This window comes from Toxorhynchites rutilus, chromosome 2 (genome assembly GCF_029784135.1).
Source record: "Toxorhynchites rutilus septentrionalis strain SRP chromosome 2, ASM2978413v1, whole genome shotgun sequence".
NCBI lineage: Eukaryota > Metazoa > Arthropoda > Insecta > Diptera > Culicidae > Toxorhynchites > Toxorhynchites rutilus.
The window spans coordinates 43,434,233-43,446,988 of record NC_073745.1 but is presented as its reverse complement, the minus strand read 5'-3'; positions in this window follow the sequence as shown (position 1 = coordinate 43,446,988).

The window sequence follows — 12,756 nt, the reverse complement described above, 5'->3', positions numbered from 1 at the left end:
GATTAATCTAATATAATAGTTTGACATAGTGTCAGCTTTAAACAGTAGAATCCGGGCAGAATGCGATGAAGCCCGTTTCAACAAGTTTAAGGAAACACTGCAAACAATGGAAGGTGATCGCGATATGCTTTGGAAGATTTCCAAGGCCATGCGCAAATCTTCTAAATATAGCCCTCCTTTACGTCAAGGTGAAACGATAGTAGCATCATCATCCGAGAAAGCAAAATTACTGGCAACGAGTTTTGCTTAGGCACACAGCAATCAAATGATGGATGATGCTGATACTGTTGCAGTGGTAAACGACTCGATTAGCCGCATAGAGCAGGCCAACCTTACCGATGCACATTCTGGCTTATTCGCCCGAAGGAAGTTGTCGAAAAAGTTGTATCAGAAAGCTAAAATCCAAGAAGTCACCTTGTTATCAGAGCGCGCCTTTACTCGACTGGCAGCGCTTCTCCATACATACAAACCAAACCGAAGAAACCATACCTCGACCGACAGTTTCACACAGTCCAAATGGTCAGCAGAGTAGTGGTCAATAAATATGGATAGGAATGATGAAGAGGAAAAAGAAGAAGAAATCGAAGAAAGGGAAAATAGTTTTGGAGAAGAACAAAGATCATAGTTGAAATAAAAGTGATTTAGAAAGGAGGTCTAAAGAAATTGTTAAAGCCTAAAGTTTGACTTACAGCTATTGAAACTATCTAACAGTTTATACAAAACGTACGGTGTCAAATAATCCTAACGCTACTTAAATCTAATTGCTATCATTAGTTATATTCGTCAAAAGGTAATATTTTGCCTAAATCTAGTAAAAATTATACCTAACTTAAAAATATTCTAAATCTAGTAGATTAATCTAGGAATTTGTAACCGATAATCTGAATTCGCAACTTCAACGTAGTTGGCACCCCGAGAAAACATTCATCAGCTTTACTGATCGGGTGGAAATGTAGTGTGGAACACCTGGACAGGGCCTCATCCGTAACTGTGTGTTGAAGAAACTACCTCGAAAGGCTCACGTGTTCCTTGCCAAAATCTTTGCTGCGTGTATTCGATTAGGATACTTCCCTTCCTGTTGGAGGCATGCGGTTGTAATTGCTATCCCAAAGCCAAACAATCCATCGAACTACAGGCCAATAAGCTTATTGCCTACGCTCAGCAAACTACTCGAGCGGGTAATCCTAACTCGTATCGAACTACACCTGGAAAACGCACGAATTATCTCTGATGATCAGTTTGGCTTCAAGAGAGGGCACTCAACAAATCATCAACTGGTTAGACTTGTAAGGGAGGCTCGAAGCAACCGCACACACGGCAGATCTTCGGGCATGCTCCTCTTAGATGTTGAGAAGGCGTACGACTCCGTTTGGCAGGAAGCAATTTTGCATAAGATGCTTCAAGGAAACTTTCCCTTGTTTATTCTAAAAATCATCCGTTCTTTTCTGATGAACCGCTCATTCCATGTTGTGGTTAACGGCCAATCATCAGAATCAAAAACCGTGCCCTTCGGAGTTCCACAAGGAGCTGTTCTTAGCCCCCACTCTGTACAACATCTTCACAACCGACGCTAATAAATCTCAAGCAATATTCTTCTCGCGGAAACGAAGCCCACGGAACCTGCCTCTCAGTCAGATTACCGCATGTGTGCAACAAGTTCCATGGTCGGATAACGTGAAGTATCTAGGTCTAACCTTAGATCGGAAGTTGAATTTTGCTACCCATATAAAGGACACCCTGAGCAAATGCGACAAGCTCACAAGAACCCTTTATCCGAACCCTATTATTCATAAAAAGATGCTCGCGTATCGACAAACGCTCAAAGTTACTGCTGTACAAAACGGTGTTCAAACCTTCAATGACGTATGGATTTCCTGCTTGGCTTGACTGTGCTGTTTTGCACAGGAAGAAGCTACAAGTGAAGCAAAACCGGCTCCTAAAACTGATGCTGAATTTGGACCCATTCCATCCAACCGAGGACGTTCACAAGATTGCAGATATGGAAGAAATCGACGAATGGTTTCAGCGAATACTCTCTAAACTACCTCACTACCTCAGCAAACCCATTGTTGCAGCTCTTGGCGCCATAAAACTGTGATATTAGGATAACAAATTTTATTTTTCCTCATACTATCCCCTAACCTTTTCGCAATAATCGAAGGTTTTTTGTAAATTTTCCTTCAAATGACAAACAGCTAATCCAAAAGTCCAACTCAGTACTATAAGAATTATGAAGTTGTTGAAAGGTATTCCATATCTCAACTTATGTACTTTAAACACTTTGTATGGCTAAATCGAGAAATATAAAATGAATTGAATGAATTGAATTTTTTTTAATCTGTATTATAGTGATTTTCAACTCATTTGGCTGGTTCGTCACTTTTTACTTCCATTTTTGGAAGAGTGTTGGGAGTTAGAATTGAACTCGTGATCTTTAGCGTGAGAGGCATGGATGTTACCACTACGCCAGATCGCCTCCGCTGAATTGAATTGAATGATATAATAGTTGTATAAGGTATATATCACTCAACAAACAAAAAAATGGGGTCAATTGGAATGTCATCTGAATAGCCGCAACCGGTTTGTTGAACGCTTGCAGCCAAAACCTTGTAAACTGGTGGGAGTTCTACAAGTTTTCCTAGTGGACCGATTCCAACCGATGATTTTTTACGTAATCTTGGATATATTTTCTGTCATCGTACGTAGGATTTTTGTTGTAAGATAATTGCGTTTTAGCCTCAAATATCGAGACAAAAACATTCACCAAAATTGTATTTTCCAAAATATCAGAAAATTTCTTCGTACGATGACAGGAAATTTAGTTGAGAATCTGGGAAAAATTATTTCATCAAAATCGGATGGACCGTTTCGAAGGTAGAACTCCAACCAGTTTGCAAAACTTAGTTTCGAGAAAAACGTGTTTTAAATTTTGGATCCGCGCTCCTTACGCAAAGACTTAGTTCCACTTATTTGCCTTCAAACCTCGGAACGGAGCATCGAAAAAACCTAGGATAAAGACTACAGTAAAGTAGACATCCCAGAGAACATTCTAAGCCAAAAAAAATTTTTTTTTATTTTTTCAAGTTTCCATAGTGAACTACACCCTTAAACCATGTACATCCTGTGTTTAAACGTTGATTTTTCACGAAGTTGAAACATACCAAAACCACTTAAAAAATTCGACTTCGCACTCGGTTCCTTTAATTATTTTGTCGAGTGTATTCATGTATCCTTCAAAACCATTAACACGTTGAGCCCCACTGATCACTTGGACTGACAGTGACAAAATAAAGGAATATCAAAAAAATGGTTTGCTTTCGGATGTCTTCCCAGTTAAATTTTTGACTACTTTCTGTTTATAAAATAAATGTCTGTGGGAACGGGGACCGACACTGATGCTAAAATGCTCTTGATGCGGTATAATTGGGAAGCCTGGCAAGAACAATTCGTGTTAATAATAGTGCAATCCAAAATATGATCAATGTTTGTAAATTCATCAGTACACTTTATTGATTGCTTTACTGAGGATGATTACACAGTCGTTCGAAAAGTTTGTGGTCAACAAACGATGTTGTTGGAATGAAAACCGTGAAACAAAAAAAGTATCTAGCAGCACACGTGGGGCCCGATGGGACCCTAGTTCGTGCCTGAAAGACAAACAAAGAATAATTAAAACATTTGGCAATATTGATCTGATCGTTCCTTCCGAGAAGTAGTATATCCAGCTAGAGGGATAATTTAATGGAATAGTTTAGAAGGTGACTTTTCGCCAAACTTTGCTTCTACTGAAAATAGCGGTGGCGTCAGCTTGCCTTCAAATTGTACGTCAATTAGTGGAATTGTTTAGTTGAAAATTTTGGAAACTAATGCTAATGTGCGGCACACCCATCCACAAGCGATTCCGATGGGGGACGGCTTGGAATACTTCTATATATCCTCGTCCTCGTTAGAATTCGAAATGAATGGAAGTGGGAATTTCTCGCCAAACAACTACCGGAAACTAGTGTGCCCCATTTGTTACCCGCGCTACTCTTACTCGGATCTAAAAATTTCTTCAATGAACATCACTTTTTACTTTCTCATTGAAGTCAAATACGTAAAAACTCGTTGGGAAAATTGCCGCGATGACTATCGCAAACATTTCGCTTCTGCCGAGGGCAACACCCGCCCCCACCCACAGACTGCTTGGTAGGGGAATATCCCCAAGTAATGAGCTGGTTCACGTTCCGTAGCCGATTTTTTACCAGTTTCCTTCCTCGTTTCGCAATTTCCGCCACTTTCCGCTGGAAGGAGGAGGAGGGATGACACAGAGGCGAGCCACGCAGGAAAGCTGGTCGCACTTACTGCGTTCGAACGTTCGCTCGTTTCGAAAGGAATGAAGATTCCACACATATATTCCCGAATGCCAGCAATTCTAGATGCTGTGCCGATGCGAGATGTCATCATCGTCATAAATTGACATTTTTTCCAGCGCGCGGGTGGAAAAGCACAAGTATATAACAGGCACGTAATGAAATATTTTTCTCATTACGACGAGAACTTTCCCCCACGGTCTTCGAGGCATCGAAGCGGGGGGCTGTCTGCCGGTTTAGGATGTTGCAAAATGATCTGACCTACATTCCACGGTGAGTGAGTCGTTGTTATTGAGACTATAAGCGTAGACAGCGCTCTAAAAATGAACCGATTCGTAAAGAAATAAGTTCTCGTTGTGATGCTTTCTTCGACAGTAAAGCTGACACTAACTAATCGCTGGGTGTTTATTATCCATCGGAACTCATAAGCAAAAAGTTGCGAAAAAAAAACTACCTCTGCAATTTTGATACACCAAAAAGCATACCAAATCAAAGCTGAGAAGACAAAGCATTTACAAAGAGGAAAGTTTGTTCTCGATGGTGTAATCTTCTTGCCTTTTTCATTCCACCGTTTCATCCGTTTTATATCGCCCGGGAAAAGATTTTCGGGACGGTCAAAATATAGCCCGGGCAGCTTTGGAAGTGGAATTTATCACGGTTGGAGACGATTTCCGGCCGAAAAAAAATTATCTTCTCTACAGACAAACGATAAAATTTGTTCCGCTCATCTTTTCCGTGACTTCAAATAGTGATATTTTTTTTCCGCAGAATTATGTTCCCTTCGTCCCACAAAGCTCGAGGACAGGTTATTTGCATTAAAGATTAGTATCAGAAACGATAGCACAAGAGACGAAGTGATTAGAAAAATTGGTGGAATTTCCGGTTGACGGGTGTCTAATTCCTCGCGGTCCTGTTTTGAGAACCTTTCGCTCGAGGGAACTGAATAGTTTGAAAAAAAAACCATCGAGCCTGATTGACCTGATTGAAACTTTACGCAGAACCGCATCCATTCTCAAGATGGGATCAGTCGACTCGATTCATCCGCTCCATGCAATATTTCTTCCAAGGATTCAAATATTATTTTTGATTCAAAAATTCCTTTCAAAAAACAACGGAAGTGTTCCTGTTCAAGCACCGACAATGTCATATCTTATCAAAACGATCCAATCCCCGTCAAAGTTCCCCCATCCTCCATCGAGAGGTCAACTTTTATTAACTTTTCCGGGAAAAAATATTTTTCCTCCCGTTGCATAAACCGCAGTGCCATCGCTACCGGGATGAACTGGAATGCGACATCATCCATTCCACGGAAAGGAGCGAAATTGGAAATGAAGCAAAGATGAAAATTCAATAACAACCCAATTGAATTAAAAGAAAATAGCCCGAAACGTTATTCAATTTCGTACGTCCTGCAGTGGATAACGTGCGGGGGAAATGAAACCTAACAATCTGAGGCCAAGGTACAAGTGATCTGGGCGGTGGAGGTTGGTGGTGGCGACGACGGTGACGATGGGGTGACAGATGATCCACGGCTAGAGATTTTTTCCCTCACCGACTCCGAGATGAAGTTTCTACTGGTAACAACACCCCAAGAAGAAAGACGTCCACGTGCGTGAGGAGGGAAATGCTGATTAGGACGAAAAAAGGTCTGTTTTATTTTCTCTCTCTCTCTCTCTCTCTCTCTCTCTCTCTCTCTCTCTCTCGTTTTCTCGAAAGGATCGTGTAATACGCTTCACTGATTTTCTTTTTCGGGCTCTATCGAGGGAACGCAGGATAATTTTATTGCATGATTGCGTAAATTTGCACAAATTTAGAATCTGCTTGGTTTCTTTTTGCAATAAGTGGGTATACATAATTTAATAATAGGTTCAAGGGTAATTATAGTCAAAATAAATTGCAAAACAGTATAGTCGAGGAATTATAGACTAGCCTAATAACAAAGACGGACAGCACGGATCCATCAGCAAGTAATGATATTTGAATGGCTCTCTGAACATAGTCGAAATGTAGCCACCACAGGAGAAAAGAAACAAATATAAGTAGGGTAGGGCGGAGCTAGTTGGTTATATGGGTAAGTTGCTCAGTGACGATATCTTGGAATCTGAGCGTCCAAAAAATTAGGGATCTATGGATGAAAAATAGTGAATTGCCGATACAAAAAAAATAAGCAAATCGGAAAAACTTTTTATTAAGTAGGTTAAAAAATACGGACATGGTTCCGATTTCGCCAAAAATCATTCACGGTTTGCGCATTATGAAATGTGTTCTAAAACTGGTTAATAACCATGACAAAAAATCGGTTCAAACGTAAAACAAAGCTTCATTGTACGTATTAGCTTTAAGTGTTAATGGAAATCGTTTTTAAAATTATGTTTGTTGAATTTTCATGAATATTCTTTTTCATATATAGAGGGGCTAGTTGGTCACACAAATTGATCGTTTGAGAGCAATGCATATAAAATTTTCAGGTATGCTGTATTTCATTACGCAAGCTATACACAAATATAGAAGGCATATGTTTTACTGCTAAACCCAGTGTATTTGAAACGAGACAACCACCACACAAACCACTTGCAATATAATTGTCATATTTGTATGTTTTGTTGTAATATTTTCATTAAATAAAATAAACGCTATAATTGAATATCAGAACTCACAATAATGCATTGAGTAATGTAGCATACCTGGAGGCTATTTCTTTATACTTTGGGACGAACGGTACAAATGTCATCAAAACAAATGCAAACGGTTGTGCGTCGCAGGAATGCCGGGTGATTTTTTTCAAAAGTCTTGACGTGGTACGAGAAAATGTCTTCATCATAATATCGGACGAAAGTTCTTCACACAAAAACGGAACTATGGTATTTGTTAATTTTAGCTTTGAAATTTTGGTTGTAACTCAAACCATATCTATGAAACTAATTGTAGAAAAGGCATGTAACCGGAAGACCTTCGATTTGTGAAGTAGTCGTTTGAAAGATCTAGGTTGATCTATTGTATAGTAGGGCCAAAATGATAGAAATTCAATGTCAAAATCATTCGAATTTTCGAGCGCAAATGATCTAATGTCTTCTAGAGAGAATATGTACTCGGACCGCTTCGTTGAGACTGAGGCCCTACTTTTTTGACGATATTTTCGGCCAATAGTTAGAATTTCATAATATCTTTTAAAAATCCATGTACGCTATCATACTGAAATTTCTTCACATATTTCATAATGTCTTCAAAATGTCTTCACAAAATCAAATGTCTTAAAAATGAAGACATGTCTTCAAACCTGGCATCTCTGGTTCGCCACAAAGTGGAAAAGAGACGAAATCTCTAGAAAAGATTGTCTGGCTAATTTTCAACGATGATAATTAGAAATTTTCATTAATTTGTTTTAATACTTGCTACATGATATTAGTTAACTGTTTTCGTTTTGATTTAATTAATTAATTTATAATGAAGGAAACTTCTAATGGAAAAACGCTTACTATTTGCTCAAAAATAACATGCCTATTATTGACCAATTTACCCCGTGTGTGGGATTAGTTGGTCAATTTATTCTGAAATACAAAGACAATAAATAAAAGAAAAATGTCAAATAATTGATTCTCTGGTTATTTTTCATTGAAAGGGTAAAAGGTAAGCTTCATTGTGGTACATAACATTCTAACGCAAAACTTCGTACTACAAAGTTATAACCAAATTTATTCAAAAATGACCAACTAGCCCCCTCTAACCTACAGTTTCTAGTTAATGTAATCAGATTATTTGATTATTGAATTGTCCTTGGATCAATGCAAATGAAAAAATCATTTCTTCGATGAGAAGGTTCTTTTCATCAATGTACGGTTGGAAAAGGTGGCACTTATTCTTCTTGTTGTTGTTTCTTTTAAATGGCATGTGCCAGATGTACACTGTAACTTATTTAAAGTATTTTCCATCGATAGTTATACATTTTTCTCATCTCTCTGGTAATTTGTGGATGCCACTCATAGCGATTCAGCTGTGCAATAGATATATTCTTCTGGATTTACTCAAGATCTTTGACACTTAGGACGCTTAGCATTTACCACCATTCTATTCAGTCATTCCATGTCAAACCGATATAGTGGTTCTCAGATTTTCATGAAAAGTTGTTGTTTATCGCAAAATATCAGACCCGTATTTCGTATACAAGTCAGACTCGATTATATACAGACTCGATTATATGTGATTCGATTATATACAATTTTTGACTCGATTATATACAGTTTGAAAAAAATATATGTTTTTTTTTATAGTTCAAATGTGACTTATTTCAAGAATAAATGTAACCTTTCAACGTTAAAGTGAAATTTAAGTGGCTATTATATGTACAGTGGGGTAAAAATCGTGATTTATGAAGATTTTGCTTGAATTTTCAACAGGAATTGTTTATATCGATATTGCAACGAAATTAAGAAAGATAGAAATTGGGCGTCAAAGATAAAATTGTAGAGTGGTTTGAGAACTTTAATTTTATTGATAGAAACAATCCAGTTTAAAACGAGTTTTTGGGATAAAACTAATAATTACGCATTAAAAATTTCAAACTTTTATATTTTTCACTTCCAAAATGTTATTTAAATACACTAATTTAGATGTTTCACCACTACATCCTGTACGAAGTTTACTCATCTTTCAAATGAAAGTAACAGAATTGGTTTTCGTACCGTACTTTTTAGTATAGAGCCATCTTGAGGCAACAGAGTCTGAAACAAAAAAAAAGTTCTATAACTCTGTCAGTGTTGAAATTCGAACATATGCGTAGAAGGATTTTCTCCATCAAATATGATCATCTATAACCTCCTGAGAGATTCTGTAAAAAAAATTTTTTTAAAGTGAGAAAGGTGCTTTCTGACTTTAAGAGGATGAAACAAAAATCATTAAAAAATTTATTTTTAATAAACGAAAAATATATGCATAAAAAACAAATAAAAAAAATTTTTCGACTCGATTATATACAGGATTCGATTATATACAGTGAAATGAAATCGAAGACTGTGTATAATCGAGTCCGCGCTGTATTGGTTATTTTTTTCTATTTTAGGGTGGTCCTAAAAATCCATTTTTTCGCCATTTTTCAAAGATGACTTTTTTGAAAATTTATAACTTTCAAATTACTAGACCGCTTCGGATGATCGACATTCCAAATTGAAGAAAATTATTTTTTTTTTAGAAAAAAATATTCCACTTGCAAAAAAGTTGGATTTTATTTTCGTAATTATTAATTGTATTTGATTTGTGATGTTTTCATGGTTTTGGACAAGAGGGCGCCATTTTTTTTATATTTTTTTTTTCTAGAAAGCTGAGTTTTTTTCACATTATATATGCAAAAATCAGATATGTGTTTACTGTCGTTTCAAAGTTTTGATTTTTCAAAGTCAACCGATGGTCCGAAAGATCATTGTCTGCCTTTTCTTCCGAAAATGACTTTTTCAAAAATTCATAACTTTTGAACTACTAGACCGATTCAAAAAATCAACATTAAAAACATTTAAAATTGTGGCCAACAATCTATTCTTTCTCACACTTGCGGAAAAATAGGACTGTAGTCGCATAGATCTAGTTGCATAGGAATATTGAACGAAGACTGGAAACAATGAACTTGAAAAAATATAACTCAAAAACGAAGAAAGATACATCTTTGATTTTGTTATGAAAAAAACCTCAACTTTCATAAAAAAAATATAAAAAATATAACCCTCACTATCTTTTACCGTAAAAACCATGAATAACAAACACAATCAATACTTACTCAAACGAAAATCCATTTTTTCGCAAATGTTTTTTCAAAGAAGAGTAAATCATGGGCTTCAATTTGATGTGTCGATCATCTGAATCGGTCTAGTTGTTTTAAAGGTATGATTTTTCCAAAAAGGTCTTCTATTGGAAAAAAGGGAAAAGTTTGATTTTTTAACCATCGGTTAAATTTGGAGATTTATAACTTAAAAACGGAAGGAATCGCATATGTGATTTTTGGATATGTTATGTGGCAAATTCAAGAAAGCTTTCAAGAAAAAATATTTAAAAAAAATATAGCGCCCTCTAGTCTAAAGCAACGAAAACAATAGAAAACGACTACAATTAATAATTATAAAAATTAAATCCACTTTTTGGCTAGCTCAATATTTTTTGAATAAAAGAGTAGCTCATTGGCATCAGAGTTCGGGTTTGGCGTTCGTGCAGACTAGACGTCTGTGTTTCATTTCTTCGAGGGGCATTGTTTCAAGTCGCCTTTGTGGGTAAAAGTATATAAATTTCTCGAGAAAGTGAGCTTCTGCATCAGTGAACGTATATTTGAATTGAATTCGTTTAAATTCAATAACAAAAGTTCATCTTTATTTCCAGTGAAGAAATTTTTCTTTCGTTAGTCCGTTTTTTCGGCCATTTTTTCATAATTGTGGTAGTCGTTCGCTCGGGTTCACGTAGAGACGTGTTTATTACCGTGCACATATGTGTGTGTAATAAGGGGTGCGTTCTGGAAATCAAATAGTGCTTTAGAGGAAAATATATTAAAATCCAGTGATGTGTTGGCTCTCTACCAGTTGTTTTATACCAAGTTCAAATCTGTGGATGGTTGCCAGAAGCACAATAGCAATTGCATTACAATTGAGATATATGTAGTGCTATTATCACCACACAAAGTTAGTAACGCGCTCGATTTTGTGAGTGCAAGTATTTGTTTCGTTATCCCATGTGTACGCTGTAAAGTGCGGTTTTGTGCGCAAGTATTGGTCTATAAGGATAACGCGAACTGCCGCTGTGAGACACAGCGAGAAATTTGTGAATTCAACTACAAACTGCATAGTTAGTACTCGAAGTAGTATCATTTTTATACTCTATTCGGTGTATTTTGAGCGCGTTGTTAGTTGATTTTCGGCTGGTGATTTCTGTGTAAAAGAAGTTACTTCCATTCTACTGAAAAATAGACTCGGGGGATTGTGCGTTAAACGAAAAGTGTTCAAAGTGTATGATTGCATGGATTCAAATTTATTTTTGATATATAAGCGATAATTCTCATAGTGTTTTATTTTCGCCATAGAAATTTTATCAGTGAGTGTATGAATTCGTTCTCTTCCAAAATATGTGTGCCTGATCAGGAGCGCCATCTCGCTGTGTGGGAGAAGTGAATTTTATGCAAGTTTATATACACTTCATTCCGTTTTCATCGTGGGGTGGTGTTCGTGATCAGGCCCTGTTTCTTCTTTTAAAGCATAACATCAGCGCGAGACCATGTGTTGATATGTCCTTTATATACAGTGGAACCCCTATTATCCGCGGAATAGTCGGGCTAGGTCACCGCGTATAACGAAAATCGCGGATAACGCAATGAAGGGTTAAAAATGAGGTGTAAACACGAAAAAAAAGATGTTTTAGCATGCAGAATATTTTTCGTCATCGCGGATCATCCGCTCGCGGATAATCGAAATTCTTCTGTATTTGTGTCGGGGATGACTATTCGTCACTATATGTGTTCGTGATGTCAATATTGGTTTTTTAGTGCGTTTCAATGGAAAAAATAATGAGGTTTCCAAGTTTCCAAAATCCTCAATTGCCGCTAATGGAGTTATATGCAGAGTACGCGCGTTGACTAATAGAAAATAATTCCGCTCCGATTTATTCTAGACGAGTTATCTCAGTGACCTTCTCAGGATGCCCAAAGATAGCTCTCCTTCACCACGATTGGAGTTATATAGTGAGTACGCGCGTTGAATAATAGAAATGTATCCCCAGTCCGATTAATTTTAGAGGAGTTCTCTCGGTGACCTTCTCAGGTTGTTCAGAGATATTCCTCCATCGCCTCGATTGATTTTAAATCTGACCTTCTCACCTTGCCCTCCTTCGCTAGGATTGGAGATATATAAAGAAGTCGCGCGTTGAATAATAGAGCAGCTCTCTCGGTGACCTTCTCAGGTTTCTCAAAAAGTAACTCTCCATCGCCGCTAATGGAGTTATATGCTTTTACATAATCACATCACTTACCTCAGTGAATCCTGATTCTTACCTTTTCCCACTAACAACTGTCCTCTCCCATGATAAACGCTAGGGAACCACGCTATAGACCTTTCTGACTTTCGGGCGGCGGATATCATACTAACATTCCTTCCCTTCCCCTGGTGACTATAAGGACGTGGCCGGCGTCGTTATTGACCATTTGAAGCTGGAATGACCGAAAATTGCACAACGAGAATGATTTGCTAGTCCCAAGCGTCATTCTGTGTGTTCTTTGTGCAATTTGGTTGGTTCAGGTCAATCACGGAGAGCAACTACGAATTGTACAGTCTACCCAAGCTCAAGCTCAAAAGAGTAGCTCATTGGCATCAATTTGATAAGTCGATCATCTAAATCGGTTAAGTGTTATGAATTTTCAAAAAATTGTCATTTTTGGGAAAAA